At 47.6% G+C, this 19448-nt stretch overlaps 2 pseudogenes; one reads left to right on the forward strand and one right to left on the reverse strand.

Moving 5' to 3' along the window:
• The window catches only part of LOC119350960, an 11422-nt pseudogene extending 1863 nt beyond the window's left edge, over positions 1-9559 (reverse strand).
• Positions 9560-14529: 4970 nt separating this feature from the next.
• LOC119312923 lies at positions 14530-15264 on the forward strand (annotated as a pseudogene).
• Positions 15265-19448: the final 4184 nt, after the last annotated feature.

Here is a 19448-nt window from a genome sequence, read left to right on the forward strand (position 1 = left end):
GCCATGTACACGTTCACGGCCCCGCCACTGACCGCCGCGCCGGCGAGGTATGCCGTGCCACCAACGATCATGGAGGGCCGGCGCCCGCAGCAGGCCGTGACCCACGAAGATAATAGCACCGCCGTGAACAGCCCGGAGATGTAGAGCGACGAGGTGAAGAGCGTGAGGAGCTGGCTGTCGAACTTGCAGTAGTTGCTGACGCGCGAGTCGCCCTTCATCCTGCGGTACACGTCCGGGAAGAATTCCCTGAGGAACGGCTCCATGGACGAGACGCCGCCCGCAACACCGATGTCGTAGCCGTAGATGACGCCGCCCATGGACGCCGTGACGCAGGAGAGCGCCACGAACGCGGTGACCCTGCCGCCGTACTCGCGACCACCACCGATGCCGTCCATTTTGGGCGCGGCCGATCGAACTTGATGGGTCAAGGTGAGCCTTGCCGCCTGGGCTTTTTTGTCGACCCGGCCGATGTTCTTATCAGCTCTCTACACACCTTAACTCAAGTTTAATTGCTTTGAGTTCCATGCTGATTTATTCTGTTGTCTTCTAAACTAAGTGGATGCTACGTACACGGTGTGAGTTGCTTCCAGCACATAGATAGCATATGATTCTCCATTTGTTGGTGCAGGATCTATTCCTGGTCCAATTGAGAATACGAGAATAGGAATGACGTTTCTCTATGCATCTCATTCGGTGGTTTCTGTTATGCGTCCAGCGCTCCAGGAGGGAATGAGAATACGAATAGGATTGGGTCTTATTCAGGAAGTGTTTCATTACGAGTAGCGTTTGTATCTTCTTTTAGAGAAGTTTGTATTTCATGTACAGCTCCGAATGACGAGCTGGACTAAAACTTGTTTTTACTACTGGATCATTTCCGTTTGAGCAGTTAAATTGAAAGGGGGCTGCCCGGTTGGAGCTCCGATCCACACGCCAATGGTTGATGATGATGAATTCAGGCGACAGGTGGGACTGTTCGTGGGCATCCCACCACAGCCCACCCAGTCCCAACATGGTTTGGTGGGCAATATCAAACATCCCACATTCCCACTAAAATTTACATGGATTACATGGGCTAAGTCGGATCCCACTTAGTCCCAGTTCTAGCACAAAGTAATGAAAGCCTACGTGAACAAGAGGAACTGAAGAAACGAAACATGCCTATTCTTGCACAAATATGATACGGAGCAAACAGAGCAACCAATGTCAGGCTAACCAACTTCCAGCAATGAACATCCTAGTGCAAAGCACATGATTTATGAAGAAATACAGGCTAACATGAACAAAAAAACAATGAAACTTTGAGGCGGCCTTGCCCCTGCCGGCATTGGCGGAGCAGTCGCTAAGCGACCATTCCTCGCAGTCAAAGCGACGCCGGCGCCTAGCGGCCATCTGCACGGAGGCGACGGAGAAGTCGAGCACCCACGTGGCCAGGAGATCGGAGTCGTTACGGACCCATTCCAGCGCCACGTCCGTCTTGGCGAACGTCGAGTGTTAACCGACATTGCTCCGGTCGTACCTCGCCTGATGTCTCGCCGCGCGCTCCGCCTCGGGTACCACGGCCCTCGAGCCAGAGGCACCGCCGTAACCGCCTCCTCCGAGGTAGTGGAGGAGGCGGCCATGCGCCCTCATGATCGCGGGGACTAGCTCCTCCTTTATCCGGCGACGGAGGCGACACCCGAGTGGTCGCGTCTATCTGTGCTTCCCTCCATTCCGGTCAAGCTCTAGGCCGGCATTAATGCGGCGCGGCAATCGGCACGGGCGTTTGATGGAAAGTGAGAGAGAGGCAGTTGGGATTTTATTGTGGGCCAGGGTGGCCAGGAGCGAACGTGGCAGCGGTCAGGAGGGGACGTGGTAGCGGTCATGGGCAGACGTGGCAGCAGTCCGAACGCCGGCAAAGCCCCCTAGATTGTCTCCGGTTTGCGGAAAAAAGGACGTCCGGACTGCTTGGCGGACAGGTCCACATTGAATGGCATAGCACGTCCAGACCGCGTGGTCCGGACTCATGCGGGCAGTTTAAGGGTCGGCGTTGGAGATGTGCTAAACTCGACACTACTCCCGCACCAGCAAGACTTCGAGTCGGCAGATGAGAAACTGACGGGCCATGTCAAAAGAGACCGGTGGCCACGGATCACCCTGAGAAAGAGAACAAGGGGAAGGGTAAGACATGACGAGCGTGCTGCTACAACCCCACCGCGAAGACACACAATTTGACCGCCCAGGAGTGAAAGAATCCAGACGTTGCAAACACCACCTTTTAGATCCAACTCTGACAAGTGTAGCTCAAATAATTAGATTGTTTATGGTGGGACCAACCCATCAGTGTTCACTGATGTATATATGCATTTTCCTAAATCTTTTTTAGGCTTTTCGACAACTGTGGTGACTTTGTAAATCCGAAGATGTTATGTCGGCTCGGTATTTCGGGGCGCTCATCAGAATGGGCGTACGTGTGTGCGTTTATAGGGATGAATGCATGTGCATTTTTATTAGTATGTGTGATTGTACTGTGTAAAAAAGATCGAAGAGTCCACTTCAGCGGGAGCCTGGGAGGTGGAGAAATTTATTCGCCGCTGCCATCACTACATTCGGAGCTGAAGTCATAGAGAACCAAAACCCTGTCTAAGCAAACTTCAACTAGGACTACAACTACAACGACAATGTGCTTAAGGAATCCAACTCACCTCCCGCTGGCCACCATGGGACCGACTGAGAAGGAGAGCCGCCGGGGATGTCGCCAGACCTACATGAACTCAGTGGTAGAAAAGTCAACCATTTTTTCTTTGACCTGTTTTAGTAATAACTAGCAACATCTCCGTAGTTAGAATGTCCGAAGTTACATTAATATAGGACACCTTGTGCAAATTAAATTCGACAAAGCTAAAATCCTGCCGTTCGGATTTTCGCTTTAGATCCGAACGACCTTTGCAGCGTCAGATTTTGATCAAACGGCTGCGATTCCGCTTCCCCTTATTCCGCCATGATTTACGTGTAGGATGCGATTTTTCCTTCGGGTCTCTTAATTAGCCTGATTAATGATCCTCCTAATTCATTGCGCCTGCCCGTTAATTACCATTATGTCTCGGCCTCTTAAATAACGTGATTAATGGGCCTCCTAATTCCATGCGTTCAAGGAGTCATTTGGCGTAATTAATGGACCTGCTAATTTTTAAGTCAAAAACAATGTGTGGGTGATAGAATTCGAACTCACGTTCGAAGTGATTTTTAGGTGGTTAAATTGGACTAGCTAACCACCTAACCTAACTATGTCATGTGCACAATACTAACTTTTTATATACATGTAAATTGTGAACCCAATCGGGTTAACCTGTCGTAACTAAAAAAATGTAACTTCTAAATAAATAGTACGGTATTTTACGCATCGCATACTTGATAAACTTAAGCACAAACACACGGTAAATCTTCGATCCGAGGGGAAAAAATGATGTTGAAAACATACCCCGGTAACTTGTGCGTAAATAGCATGGTATTTGACGCATGTGGAGCTAGTAAATTATGGTGCAAACACCATGATAACTTTGATCCGAAGGCAAAAAAAGTAATTGAAACTTACACATGATAACTTATGAGTAAATAGTACAATAATTTATGCATCATAGACTTGATAACTTACAAACAAACACCATGGTAACTTTGACCCAAAAAAGAAATGTTGAAACATATCCTGATAATTTCTGTGTACACAACATGATACTGTTCGCACAACAGAGTTGACAACTCTTGTACAAGCCCCACAATAACTTTTTGACCGGAGAAAAATTTTTACTGAAAAATACACCCTCCTAGCTCCTATGTAAATCGATTGGTAATATACTCACAACAGAGTTGATAACCCATATATAAACATTGCGGTAACTTTTGACCTAAGGAGAAAATTTTGTTGAAAAACGTACCCCCGGTAACTTATGTGTAAATAGCATGGTAGTACATGCACAACAGAGCTGATAACTCATGTACAAACAACACGGTAACTTTTGACCCAAGAGAAAAAAATTGTAAACATAAGCTGGTAACTCTATGTAAATAGCATGGTAATAAACGCACAACAGAGTTGATAACCCATGTGTATAACTTTTGACCTGAGGGGAAAAAATATTGAAAAATATACCCCGGTAATTTATGTGTAAATAACATGGTAATACACGCACAATAGAGCTGATAACTCACATACAAACACCGCGGGAACTTTTGATCTGGTGAAATTTTTTGTTCAAAATATAAGCCGGTAACTCTATGTAAATAACATAATAATATACGGACATCGGAGCTGATAACTTGCGCATGAAAACCGTCATAGCTTTTGATGCCGGAGAAATTTTTTGTTGAAAAATATACCCCAATAGTTTCCGTGTAAATAATACATACTACAAGCATGGTAACTTTTGACGTAAAAAAGTCATCGGAACATATCAATATGGGATATAGTCTTGAAGGCCTCGTTGCGATGAATTTTGTATGTGAAAACAATTTTTCAAACGGACCGGTGGTTTGAGCTATAACACATTTTCAAGTCTTAAAACAGAGAGATTCTTGGATGACATTGGTGTTTTGGTCTTATAGTGTACGTATGCAGGTGCATGCGGGGAGAAGGTTGAAGGCCGTGCCTTTTTTTCTTATCTAGTCCTTGTGGCCAGAAGGTAAGAGAAATCACTTTTGTGCCCCGGTAATTTCTACTCCCTCCGTCCTTTAAAAAGTGTACTTCCAACTTTGTTGGAGAGTCAAATATCTCAAAGTTTGATCGAGTTTGTGCAAAAATATATCAATGTTTGTAAAATCAAATTTGTATATGATGAAAATATATTTTATCCTGAATCTAATGCTAGTAATTTGATAACATAAATGTTGATGTATTATTATATAAATATGGTCAAACATAAAAAAGTTTGACTTTCCAATAAAATTGGAAGTACACTCTTTAAAAGATGGAGGGAGTATGTAAGCAACATGATAATTATGTATCACAAGCATGATAACTTACATAGCCCGCGTGTGGTAACTTTTTGACCGAAAATAAAAGTCGCCGAAACATATCAACATGAGATCTAATTTCGAAGCTCTCGTCGCGACGGACTTTTTATGTTAAAACGACTTTTTAATCAGACCGACGATTTGAACTACAAAACATTTTAAAGTTTTGAAATATAAAAAAATCTAGAGTGATGTCATCAATTTTATCTTATATGCATGCATATGATTAGCTTTCTAATTTAGTGTCTTTCATACGCACAAGCATGTGAAGTAAGCATGCATGCACTTGCATGGCTCGCTCCCACTAGTTACTCAAATGGACGCGAGGTGTTCGGATATGAGGCTAACAAGCGGTACGTTCGGAAGTTAGTCCAGTCCAATTAAATTTATGGTTCACAGATATTCACATTACATCTCACGAAAATAATACTGTACAATAACCATCGCATATATTTTTCTTAATAATATATCACTTGTGCGGAAAATGACTTTAAATGACTAATATTTATTATGGAATTTGGAGGAATTATTTCCTACTATTATACTATTAGGGTAAACTTCGAAAACTTGAAATATAGCATATGAAACATCAAATCTAACAACAAAACTTTAATAGTCTAGAGCGGATGAAAATTAGTCTTGTGATAAATCTCGCCCGTCGCTTTTAGTGTCTTTACACAAGCGGCTGTTAACTGCCTGATATTTGTGTCGGTCATGGTTGCTCACGACACCCCATGCATGGATTGAGATATTTCCCTTGGTGACCATTTGCACATGCATCATAGCATGATAGGGGCGCCGTAAAGGGATATGTTAAGAAACACATAATTGGATATGTTTGTTTTGATTTTGATTATTATTAGAATGTTACTGCCATAAAGTAATTTTCCTCACAATAAAAATCAGTTGGATGGATGAGCATCCTATAAGAATGGGACATATTAATTAAAACATGTGCAACCTGTCTATTTGTATTAATTTATTTATTGCTCTATTTCGTGTTGCGAGATGTAGCATAAGTCTTGGTTGACCCATGCTTAGCCATGTCGCGTTTCTTTTTTTTTTAAGCTTGTGCCTAATTTGTTTATTGGTTTGTTTTGTCTATGTGACAACGATCCAATAGCTCAGCCATATATCAAGTTTTTCCTTTGTCAACTAAGTTTTTCTGCAGTTCCAGTTGAGCAGGCTTAGGCCTCTTTGATTTGAAGTTTTTTTCTAGAGAAAAGAAGCCAGTCCTTATCACCAGGCGGGACATGATCGACAACATGGCTATGCCATGTAATAAGATGACTTGTGACATGCTGGATTATACTCATGGTAGAATCAATTTTAAAATGTATAGTGACTTATATATTTGAGGTTGATGGATAACACAAATAGAGTAAGATCTATGTTGAAGTTGCTAAATTGTTCAAGGGGACACACAAGTTTAATCAGGACTGAATATATTTACTTTGCTATGTAAGTAATATTTTATTGTGCAGGGTAGGAATTTTGAGAAATATTAGGATTGTACACATGCCTACAATTTGTTACCTTAAATTGATAGTTTTTAAAATATTTGTAGTAGAATATACAATAATCTGTGTAAGATATAATGCCTCGGTAATGGCTATATCATTATAGTCCTATGGGCTAACCTACAATTTTATTTCGTATATACTGGGTCAAGACACATCATATTGGACATTAGGAAATCGTTTTTTAGCTCAGTGAATTGTGTTTCTTTTTAGTCTTAGTCGACTAATCTTAGGTCCCCTTTGATTTAAAGACTTTTCATGGAGAAAATAAGACATAACTTATTGCCACGGACGTGTTTGACAATCTGATTATGTGACGTAAAATAATGGCTTAGCGATATGATGGCTTATTGTCCAGTTGTCGTGTGATCACTATATGCGCCTGGCGTGCTTGATAAGCATGATTTGAAACATGATGGTCTGGACGCAAGAACATCAAAAGGTAGGGAGGTTGGAGTAGTTGTTATGTAGACAGTGACTAAAGCATAGAATACCAATGTAATTAGAAGCCAAATACCCCAGGTTAGCAATAACGGAAAACTTACACTTGAATGAGTTCATACCAATATTGCATGCAACATTTGCTTCAACAACACATGTTCCTATATGTATGTACTTGCTCGCTAGATCAGAGCGCACACAGCATTGTTGGCAGGAATTATAGGCGGTACTGGTCAATAAGGGCGGCACTGGTCGTGGAGCTCATCCATGGCGGTGTGCCTTTAAAGTTGAGGACAAACGGGAGAAGATCCATTCTTCTATAATAGGGCTTGTAGCTGGGGGTGGGCATTATCACACCGAACACCGAAAAACCAAACCAAACCGAACCAAATTAACCGACTTTTTGTTTATTCAGTGTACGATTGTTTGGTTCGGTGGGGACTTTGATCGCTATTCGGTGTTCGGTGTATGTTTGGGATTTTCGTATTGCATGCACATGTGTCAAACTGTCGAGGTTTCACACAGGGAGATAGAGCGATCGTTTCGACTGGGCCGGCCCTTTTAAGCTTTCATAGTCCCCTATTTTGGGAACCTTCTAGAGGTTTCTGTCCGATTTTTCCTGGTTTAGGGAAGGTTCCTGAACCGGTTTTATCCTTGTTCTGGGTTTTTTTTTCCTTTTCTTTTTTTCCTTTTTCCTTGTTCCATTTCCTTTTCTTTGTTTTTTTCCTATTTTATTTTTTATTTTTTGTTTCTCTGTTTGTTTTTGCTTTTGTCCTGATTTTTTTCATAAAAATGTCTAAAAATTATTTACGTTTCCAAAAATTATTTGGAAGTTCCAAAATTATTCTCAAAATTGAAAAAAAAAAGTTAGCATTTTTTGCAAAAAATTGCTGAAAAAAATGCAAAATAAAAAATCTTCAAAATATTCGATATTTGTTTGCCTTTCCAACAAGTGGAAGGATATTTTCTAATAAAAGATAGCATTTTTTTTGTAAAATATGTTCGTGTTTTACAAAGTTTGTTAAAAGATTTCTAAAAATGTTGGCGATTTTTTTCACATATTTGAAAAATGTTTGTGGTTCCATATTTGTTCTGGATTTTCGAAATTGTTCTCCGTTTGAAAAGTTGTTCTCAATTTTTTAAATGGTCATGCTTTAGAAATTTGTTCACAAATTGTGAAAATGTTCATGTTTTCGAAAAACATTTGAAAATTGAAAATTTGTTCGTGATATTGTATATTTCTTTCTTTTGTCAAGGAAAATTGTAAAGGATTTATTTCAAACAGTGCTAAGTCTTATACTTTTTTAGTTCTTTTAGTTTTCGACTGCAGATTGGTCGGTTGAGCTCTTCCATCGTAGTGGCTTTTAGCGTGCGAATTCAGGTCGGTAGTCCTGTGTTCGATTTCCAGCCATTGCGCCCTACCTTTTTTTGTAATTTTTCAGCTGGTATTTGTGAGGCACTGCAATGGGCCGGCCCAATCGGCACACCGCGACTACGTGTCTGTGCGAAAGCGCAATATTTTGACGCAGAACGCGTCACATAGGAACTCCCGTATGTTAGGTTTCCTATCGTCAAAACCCGTAATCACCGAATTAGCGGATATTTTCTAGGATACCCTGGTTCCCGTGACCGTGAGGCTGTAAGTGATTGTGAGCACAGCCCATATGTCCATCGGCCCAACACCCCCTTTGATTACTAATTCCCAAACGTACGTTCACATGAATAACACCCATCCGTCCATCGGCCCATCGCCCATCCGTCCATTGCTTCATCAGGCGGGGCGGCGCCCTCGAAGCGTGATCAACTACACATCCAACCCGCTCTAGCGAGTCGGCGCTCGGCAGTGAGCAATGAATCCAATTGTAAGCACTCTCGGATCTCCTTTCCTCCCGTGTCGCTCCCGTGGGCGACGGGGAGGAACCTTGCCGCCACCGCCCCAAGTCCCCTCCGAGCCCTCCTCCCTCCCCCGCCGCTGCCACAGAACGCGGTCGCGCGAAGCCCTGCCGTCGTTGGCGGCGGTGGGTCTTCTCACCCCTCGAGTGCAGGGTCCTGGCGCGGGCCGGGGCCGCTGGTCCGGGGCGCCGCGTGCTCGCGGGTCGCGGTGGCGCAACGGAGGGCCCTCCGGCGGTGCTGCTTGGAGACCTCTGGTAGCGTGGCTGCACTGAGGTGGGGCGTGCCCTTGGCGCCGGTGGCTGCGGATCAAGGTCCGCCTGGATCTGGATCGAGTGACTGGCGGCTGCGGGTGGCGCAGGTGGCCTGGGCAGCGAGGATCTGCGGCCCGGTGGCCTGCTCCGGCGCGGTGGTGGCCCGCTGTGGTGCTGCTGCTCCGGCGTGGCGCGTGGTGGAGTGGCTCGGGTGACCTGTACGGTGCTCGGGCGGTGGCGCGTGGGCTTGCTCACGGGCAGGCCGGGGGGTGATGCGGCGGCAGTTGCACCACGCGGTAGACCGGTGGACGTCGACCATGGGGATTGTGTGCTGTGCAGTGCCCTGGATCTGCTTTGATTCGGATGTGTGAAGGAGCTCCGGGCGAAAGTCTAGCACTGACTTCGGGTCGCCGCCGGCGGCACCATGGTGTCGTTCACCTTCTTGAAGGCGTTGCCGTGGAGCTCCATTACAGGACTCTCCTGGAGAAATCTCTAACTTCGGATGGTCGAAGCGGGCGATGAGAGCGGCTACGTCGTTTCCTACTTTGAGGCATCGCCTTGGAGTGTCAGCATATTGCGGTTTGCACGGATCCCTTCGCCGGTGGGGACAGTGGACGTCGGGGCGGCGGCTCCGCGGTGGTTTCTGATTGTGCGCCGAGATGGCGATCTCGGGAACAATGCGAGTGGTAGCTCTATGAGGTGGGGCTCTATCTCGACATTGATTGGGTGGCATCCTTGTTCCGCTTGGGCGGTGGAGGTGTCGGCTCGGTCGATGCGCCCCAAAGGGGGCGGTCTGACTTTATGTCGGGGCGGCGGCCCCGGATGTGGTGCTGCGTTCGTGGTCTGCGAGCGGTTGCCCTGAGCAGCGTGGGCTGCGGACAACTGGTTGTGCGGTGTTCCTGCTCGAGAGGGGCGGTGGTATGTTGGAGCGGCGGCCACGGAAGGCGGTGCCGGTGGAGTGCGCTGGGCACGACAAAGCGTTGGATGTCAGGGCAGCGGCCCCGAGAGGATCACTGTGGCGACCAGGCTTCTGTGGCAACGATGATAGTGGGAGCGATGTTGACGACGTGGCAATGGTTGCGGTAGTCGGCTCTTCTCCGGCGTGTTCGCGGTATTGCCTCGGTTTGTTTGTTGCTGTGGAGTCGAAGCTGCGGTGGCGAGGCCCTGTGGCATATGATGACTGGCTGCAAGTGGCCCGTTCGGTGATCTTCCGTGGCGTCAGCTTTCGCGTGGTTTTGTTCTTCTGAGTTCTCCGTCAGAGTCAGAGCTGCGTTGTGTGGCTGCAGGTCGACATGTTATTGATGAGGGTGGGATTTGTCATGTGTGTCAGTCCTTGGGAGTGGGCTTGGCCCTTATTGTTCTAGTTTTTGCCCGATTTTCCATAATTAACTGGACAATTCTCTTCTGCTTAATTAGTAGATGAGGCAATCTTTGCCTCCGTTTCAAAAAAAAATCCAATTGTTGCGGCAGACGTCAAGCCATCCGCTCACAAGTACTTCGATGGCTTCTCCAAATTCTAATCTCTCAAATCTCAATGGTACGTAACCCATGCTAGTGATTAGCTTAATCTACTAGGAATATTTTACTATTGTTTGCATGAAACGACTGTCATGAACTAGTGTATCCATACGGCAAGTATTTTGTACAATGCAAATCGCTGCTCACCAGTAAGATTTCTTAGACCGATGGGCGCATCGGTTTTTCAGTTAACCCAACAAACATATTTCGGTTGCTAATTTATGTGTGATTATTTCGGTGGTAATTTCTTCAAAACAAAATATAAAAAAATAAACCGAACCATATTAACCATATTTACCGAACGCCTAGCCTCGCTCGTAGCATGGGTCATAGCGCAAAACTTCACTGGGATTATGGCCCCTCAAATGAAGTAGTGGAGGAACCTACAGAAAATCAACTGAACAACTTGTTACTTCTTCCAACATATAAACAACATAAGAACCCACTAATAGAGATAGTGACCTCCCCTTTTTTGATGAGCACGGTGCTTCGATTCATAGTCATCATCAAGGCCAGGATATTTATCCGGCTCAAACATCCTACATAATACATTATAGACTAGTTAATATAACAATGCTTACGACTTTGAACAACTTCTAAAGTCACAAGCATATTAGACATAGAGACAATAACAACAGCTTGTTCTTTCTTTCTACTTAAAAACAAGAGCAACACCTTATTACTTCTTTCAACTTATAAGCATATTCGACAAAAAAAAAACACTTCCATACACAATAGCTAATATGTACCACCTAATGTCACAATATCAAATTGCAATACTACACAATATCAAACATTTCAACACAACAACTATATCTTCCTCGTACACGAAACCTAGCCCAAACAAACCTATTCAAACTCACTAGGAACAAATAATCTTAGGATTCAACCTAATAGAAAAAATAATCATCTCTACAAGCAATACTATACAATATCAAACATTTCAACAGAACAAGTATATCTTTCTCATATACACGAAATCTAATCCAAACACTCTCCAAACATAGTACAAAAATTAATCTTAGGGTTAAACCATGTTCAAAAAATGCAACTCAAATACCTAGTTTTGACTGAAAAAAATTGGAGGGATTGGAAGAGAATACCTTAACAAAGTTGGGAAATGATCAGACCGACGAGTTTTGATGGCCAAAATTCAAGATTTGGAGGAGAGGAGAGAGAGAGAGAGAGAGAGGAGTGAAGCTCTCCGTCCTTGGATGGTGGAGAGAGGGTGAAAGGGTGAGTGGTGGGTTGGGTCGCGAGAAGTAAAATCTAGGGCAGAAACGCCAGGGGTCTTCGTTTGTGCCCACCACGTCGGCGTGCTGAGGCTAGCGAGCCCTGACCATGGGCCAGGCCCGAAATGTCAAAGGCGATGGCGTTTCAAAGTGTCCCGGAAACGCCACGCTTTCTGGCGTTGGTTAAAAGCGTTACATTTTGAAATATTTTTCTGAAGAGGTCATTTTGTGCCCAAATTTACTGACAAGGTTAGAACAGTGATTTCAGTCCTGCCGAAGGGGTGGATTCATGAAAATGCCGAGAGATAGGCTGACAAAAGACTCGAACCCGTTGTTCCATCAATCCGGAACGAGTGTGTCACTGTGTCTGGTAGTCTAGCATGCGCATAAACGGGAGCACAGCATATTCCTCCCTCCCGTTTAGGAGTACAGTGCATTCTAATCGATTTGATTTGATTCGCTTCCATTGTCAGCTCTTGACGTAGTACTACTAATGTATTATTTCATGAGTAAACACCACGGGACCACCTGGCCGGAAATTCACAGAGATCCTCCATCTGTCAGCTCAAGATCGATCTCCATGCACACTGCACGACGCTGGGAGCTCAGCTCCTAGTGCTTGCATGCGTGTCTCCGTCTGTTCGCGTGTGCCAAATCGTCCGAGTATCCCGACCCGAATCGACATCTCGAGGACGCCCAACGCCGCCCCGGTGCGTGCACCCCAGCTTCCACCGTCGGCGTGCGCGCAGCAGCCAGACACGGCAGCTCGATCTCCTAGCTAGCTGGGTCATACATCATACCGATCGTGTTAGGCAGAGAGCACAACGTACGTAAGTAGACATAGCTTGCGGTTCTCAACCACCTCCCTCGACTCGTTTGACATTGCCAAAATTCAAACGACAATTAACGGGAGGATGGATTCTCGTTTGACAAAGGAACCATTGTGACGCGGAGCTCTCGTCATGAAGAAAGCAGAGCAGCTGATGTTCCATACGCATACGCATCCGTACCGTACGTCCAAAATGCATTACGTACTCGAGGGCGACGTGAAGCCAAGAATGCTTCTTCCCAGCTCAGCTCGACGAGACCGACGCGGAGGTGCTCAGCTCGTAATGTCTACTCCCTCCGTTCCTAAATACTTGTCTTTCTAGGCATTTTAACAAGTGACTACATACGGAGCAAAATGAGTGAATCTACACTCTAAAATATGCTTACATATATCCGTATGTAGTAGTCATTTGAAATGTCTAGAAAGACAAATATTTAGGAACGGAGGGAGTACATCGGTTCGCATGTGTCAATCAAACCGATCAAAATCGTCCCGGTATCCCGGCACGAAGCGACAGCTCGGGCGCCCCCCATTTCCCCGAATACAACACATCGGCGCCATACTGCGGCGCTTGCCCGCCGCACGCACCCAACAAGCACGGCTGAATTGGCGGCCAAACGTCCTTCGCCGTAAAGCAAACGACACACGCACAAAATCTGAAAACAATAATCGGATCGATATACTGTCACTGATGATAAAATGATATATATTTCTGAAACGGAGATAAGATGATTTGGATTCTAATTAACCCGGCCGGATCGATAGATCACAATGGTGGCATATGGACAGGATCGTGCTGTATGGTAGCTTACGGTTCTCAGCCTCCTCTCTCCATAGTTTGACATTAGCAAAAGTCAAATCTTGATAATTAACAGGTGGATGGATCGATGCCAGATACCAATGAATGAAGGAGCTAGTACTAGTATAACTAGCCTGTCATAAGATCGATCGATGTCGATGATGATGATGACATCCGCGCTTAATTAAGCAAGCAAGTCGGGCGCAAAACAGCATAATCCCAGGTTTATTCCCTTCCCGAAGCAGATGCCAGCGACACTCTGCTTATTTTTCTCCCTCTCCAAGTCTGCATGACCTCATCTCAGATGTTTCCATCGAATATCCATCCATGTTGTATGCCTTTGACATTAGTAAAGTCAAACACAAACAAGCTAGAGCCTAGAGCAGAAGCTAGGCGCTGGTCCAGTGACAGGTGCACACATATCATTTTGCAGCACGTGAAGGGGGGATAGTTAATCAGATTGATCAGGTCGGTCAATCCGTCTGTTAATTACGTGTAAATCCTGATGCGATCTCGCATCTTTGCATCCAGTTCGTCTCGGAACCGATCAATCGCTGACGCTGTTGGTGCGCGCGCACAACCATCTTGGGCCGTTGCGTATGTGCTTTTTTCCCATTAAAAATGAAATGTCAACCAGCCGTTGTGTTTGACTTTCTACCGATCATGCCGATCGATCGCCGCGTGCGGCCGAGCACTATATATGCACCAGCCGCAACCCCATCCAAAAGTCAACCACAGACGCAAGCCACACGCTCCATCTTCTCTGCCTCAGCTAAACTCATCGAACTCCATCGTTAAGAGCTGCTGATCGATGGACGCCGACGACTGGGGTCTCGGGGCGGTCGTAAGGAGCTGCGGCGGCGGCGTCGTCCCGGGCTATGAAGCAGAGCCTCCTCGCCGTGAAGTCGTGCATGCGCGGGCGGATCCAGCGGAGTTCGTGGGGCGACCATCGACATCGAGGGCGGCGTCCACGCCATCGTCGTTGTACGACGTGTTGGAGTACCTGGACTTGGAGCACGAGCAGCTGCAGCAGCGAGCGCCGTTCTCCATCACGCCTTCGTCCGGCTGTGATCGGGCGCTGGCGGAGCAGCCCGAGGTGCTCATCTCCTTCCCTGCAGCTGCGACCTCGACGTCCGGGCAGGCGCTGCCCGCGAGGAAGCAGGCCGGCCGGAAGCCGGGAGGTGCTGGAGACCTCCGGCGGCCGAAGAGAGGCAAGAGCAAGAAGAGCCAGATGAAGAAGGTGGTGCGGGAGGTGCCGGTGGCCGAGGGCGGCGTAAACGGCCCCGACGACCAGTGGGCGTGGCGCAAGTACGGCCAGAAGCCCATCAAGGGCTCCCCCTACCCTCGGTAATCACCTAACTTCTATTTTTAACCTAGAACGCCACGCCATTAGTGACATGATGTACTGATGATGAAATAATGCACACGCAGAGGGTACTACAAGTGCAGCAGCATGAAGGCGTGCACGGCGCGGAAGCTGGTGGAGCGCAGCCCGGCCAAGCCCGGCATGCTCGTCGTCACCTACATCGCCGACCACTGCCACGCCGTGCCCACCACCATAAGCGCGCTCGCTGGCACCACGCGCCACCCGCCCCAGTCGCCCGTGTCCGACGAGGACACGGCCCTGAACCGCGGGGACGACAGCGCCGACGTCTCGTCATCCGCGGCTGGCGCGGACGACGAGTCCGAGCAGCTCTGGTCGCCCGTGGATATGGACGATTTCTTCGCCTCTTTTGACGACGATTTTGATCATTTCTTCCAGGACGACGCCCTGGAGCGACGGGTCTCGCTGTAGCTAGCTCTATTATAGCATGCAAAAGTACGAGAATTGGTTCCACGTTGATGGAACGAGAGCTCGAAAGTTTCTTCGCAGGATTAGCATGGGAGATGTTCATGGGTTGCAAAGGGAGAGAGGCTCTTACGAAAATGGCCATATATAGTCTTTGAAGCAAGCAAAATTTTACAATGGATAGAGAGATTGGTGGAATTGATCGTCTTATTGTTTGAGCCTCGTGGGTATATATATGAGTACATGATTATCTTAGAGTAGAAGTCAAGTTGGAACAAATTCTAGTCTATCCTATACTTCCTAATAAACATTATACTCAACATCCCCACAGTCTCAACAGTAGCGACGCAGACGGTGAAACTGGAGAAGAATCCGAAGGTAAGCCGACGGACACCCTCCCACAGTCGTAACGGTCGACGCATCGTAGAAGTCATGGCTGGAGTGGAAACCGATGAGGGTGCTGAAGCAAGGCGGTAGCCCTTTGTGCCGTTGTCGAGATAGCCGAGAGCGTGGGTGGTGTAGTTGTGGTCGAGGTAGCCGTGAGAAGAACGCCATGATTGTGAGTCGGCGTAGCCGGTGTCGAGGATGTCGCCGATGCAGCGGCGAATGCAACGCCGTGTGGAGGCGGCCGTACATACGCGGTAGAGGCGAAGGCGGGGTGGTGATTCAGGAATCCCGATCGGAGTAGGATGACGATGGCCGGCGCAGGCGACGAGCGGGCAGACGCGCGGACGACGGCCGTGAGGGGCCGCCTGTCGCGCGAGGCCGCCGAGTCGGTGAAGAAGCCGACCGGTCGTGCTAGTGTTGGAGTAGAGCCACACGGGGGTCGACGGCGGTGGAGGGCGACGCAAACCAATAGATCAAAAGACCAAAAAGAAAAAGGCAATTAAGATGACGAGCGGGAGAGAGAAAAACCCGGAGCTAGTGCTCGGGAAAAAGACTCTCTAGGACAGCCGGTACTGGTAATGTGTAGTGGAAGGCCATTCAGCCCATCGCATCTTATATAGATCGAGTTAGTATACATGCATGGTATAGACCACGCCAATTCTTCTGCAGCAATTGTTCCAGAAAGCATAGCATCACGAGACAAAATAAGGATGCTGCCTCGGCACTACCACATGTAGGACTGTCTGCTAAGATGCTCGCTATGCATTGCCTACGTAGTACAAATCACACGAATGAAGCCATGCAGAGCGCGTACGTTCTTAGAGCATCTCCAATAGGCGCGGCAAAAGGCACGCCCGTGCGCTAAAAATTGTGTTTAGCGCGCGCCGGCTGGTTCCGCGTGTTCCAGCGGTGGCGGGAACTTACCGCGTGCGGGAAGAATTTACGCGCGCGGGAGAGAAAGCGGTATGCGGCACGGTAGATTTGGCGCCGCTTCGCGCGCGTCTATAAATTTCCGCGCTCGCCACGCGCATAGAGCACAGCCACGCGCCCTCCCCTGGCAACCTCGCCGCCTCGCCGCTTCGCCGCTTTCCGCGCCGCCATGCCGCCGCCCCGCCGGGGTGCTTCGGGCTATTGCGGCGTCCGCGAGCGCCCCAACGGCTGGTACTCCGCCGAGATACGGTCCGGCGACGTCCGGCCCGGCCTCGGGACGTTCCGGAGCACGCACGAGGCGGTCCGCGCGTACGACGCGGTGGCGTGCCGCTTGGAGAGGCCCCGGTCGCAGATGAACTTCCAGGACGTCTTCACGCGCGAGCAGGCGCAACGCGTCGCCCCTCCGCCGCGTCTCATCACCGACATGGACCGTGCCGACCACGCTCGGCGGCAGCGCCGCCTCCTCATCGCCGAGGAGGACGAGCGAGCCATGGCGGAGTGGCGCCGTCGCCATCCGAAGAACGTCGCCGACGAGCATGTCTACTGGGCAGAGAGGACGGCAAGGCGCCGCGCGGAGCGGGCTGGCCGGCGTCAGCGGAAGGCATTGGCAAACGAGCAGTACGATATCATTTCAGCAGGTGGGAGGTCGTTCTTCACCGCGGACGACGAATGTTGGGACGACATATGGATCTCAACTCGGACGACACCGATGAGGATGATGATGGTGATGGTAGCGACTTGGAGTAGTTTCTATATATGTATGCCGTAGTAGTTTCTATCTATCTATCTATGCCGTAGTAGTAGTAGTATCTATCTATCTATGTATGTCGAACTATCTATCTAGTTGCACCGATGTAAAATATCTTTGTATCGTTTTTCTTATCTATGCAATTAATTTCAAAAAAAATGTTGTAGAATGAGCGCGCGCATTGCATTTTTACCGCGCCTGCTGGAGCTGCGCGCGCGTGGCTTTTTAGCACGGCTGCTAGAGCAAACGCTGCACGCCGCGCTAAACCCTGGTGGATAGTGCAGGGGTGAAGCACACTAACCAGTACGTGATGGAAGGTATGGCATTGGACTTTTTTAAAGATCTTTTTACTGCTGATGCCTCTCTCAATGCAGACCGGGTGGTGTCCTTATTTGAGCGAAAGATTACGTGTGCTCCATTTACTGATAAGGAAATTAGCGACGCGATGTTTCAGATTGGTCCTCTCAAGGCCCCAGGACCCGACGGCTTCCCGGCAAGATTTTTTCAGAAACATTGGGCTATTGTCAAGAAAGATATTATCTCAGCAGTGCAGTTGTTTTTTGCGTCAGGACAAATGCCAGAGGGAGTCAACTTGACTACCATCGTATTGATTCCCAAGATTGATGTGCCGGTCAAGTTATCAGATTTCCGTCCTATCAGCCTTTGCAACGTTATATATAAGGTGATTTCTAAATGTTTAGTCAACCGACTAAGACCCATTCTGGGGGACATTATTTCTCCGGAGCAAAGTGCATTTGTACCTGGAAGACTTATTACTGATAATGCCTTTATGGCATTTGAGTGCACCCACTTCATCCGACATGAGAAAACCCGGACAAAAGCTATTGTGCATATAAGCTTGATCTTTCTAAGGCTTACGATAGAGTGGATTGGGTATTCCTGGAGCGAGTGATGCAACAGTTGGGCTTTGATCATCGATGGGTGAGATGGATAATGGCATGTGTCACCTCTGTGAGATACACGATAAAAATTAATGGAGCCCGCTCAGATTCATTCGCACTGTCGCGAGGGCTACGGTAGGGAGATCCTCTTTCACTATTCCTCTTTCTCTTTGTTGCGGACGGACTAGCGGCCTTGCTGAAGAAGGAGGCGCAAGAGACACATATTTCGCCACTGAAAGTATGTCCTAGGGCACCCGGGATTTCACACCTATTGTTTGCCGATGATACACTTTTGTTCTTCCGTGCAACAGAAGGTGAGGCGCAGCGCATCAAGGGAGTACTGGATGTTTATGCTAATGCTACCGGATAATTAATTAATCCTCAAAAATGCTTCATCCTTTTTGGTGAACATTGCAGTCAAGGTGAAAAGGATAATGTGGTTCGTGTACTGGAAGTGCAGAATATTAGCTTCGAAGAGAAATATCTCGGACTTCCCACTCCTAATGGGCGTATGAGTAAGGGTCGGTTCTAGAACATCCAGGAAAAGTTTACAAAGAGGTTCATCATGTGGTGTGACTCGATGGCACAAAGCGGGAGAGAGGTGCTAATAAAGTCCATTGCCCAAGCACTACCTATATATCTAATGAGCGTCTTCAGGTTGCCTGCGTCAACTTGCAATGATCTCACCCGCATGATGCGTAACTTCTGGTGGGGTGCTGAAAAAGGGCGGCAGAAAACGCATTGGCGTGCATGGGAGAAGCTGATCCGACCGAAGTCACATGGAGGCATGGGGTTCCGTGAGTTCCGCTTGTTCAACCAAGCTTTGCTGGCACGCCAAGCTTGGCGAATCCTCTCTAACCCGGACAGTCTGTGCGCACAAGTGATGAAAGCTAAATATTTTTCATCTGGTCTCCTTGTGGACACTGTTTTCCCGTCCAACTCTTCATCAACTTGGCAAGCAGTGGCGCATGGGCTGGAGCTTCTGAAGCATGGTATTTTATGGTGGGTAGGCAATGGGAAATCCATTTGTATATGGAGAGATCGTTGGATCCCGAACGGTGGCTCTGGCAAGCCTATCACCGTGCAGGGGCGATGCCGTCTGAGAAGAGTTTCCGAGCTGCTGGATGAACGTGGTGTTGGAAATATGCCCTAGAGGCAATAATAAATAAGTTATTATTATATTTCTTTGTTCATGATAATAGTCTTTTATTCATGCTATAACT

Source organism: Triticum dicoccoides, chromosome 1B (genome assembly GCF_002162155.2).
Source record: "Triticum dicoccoides isolate Atlit2015 ecotype Zavitan chromosome 1B, WEW_v2.0, whole genome shotgun sequence".
NCBI classification, from domain to species: Eukaryota; Viridiplantae; Streptophyta; class Magnoliopsida; order Poales; family Poaceae; genus Triticum; species Triticum dicoccoides.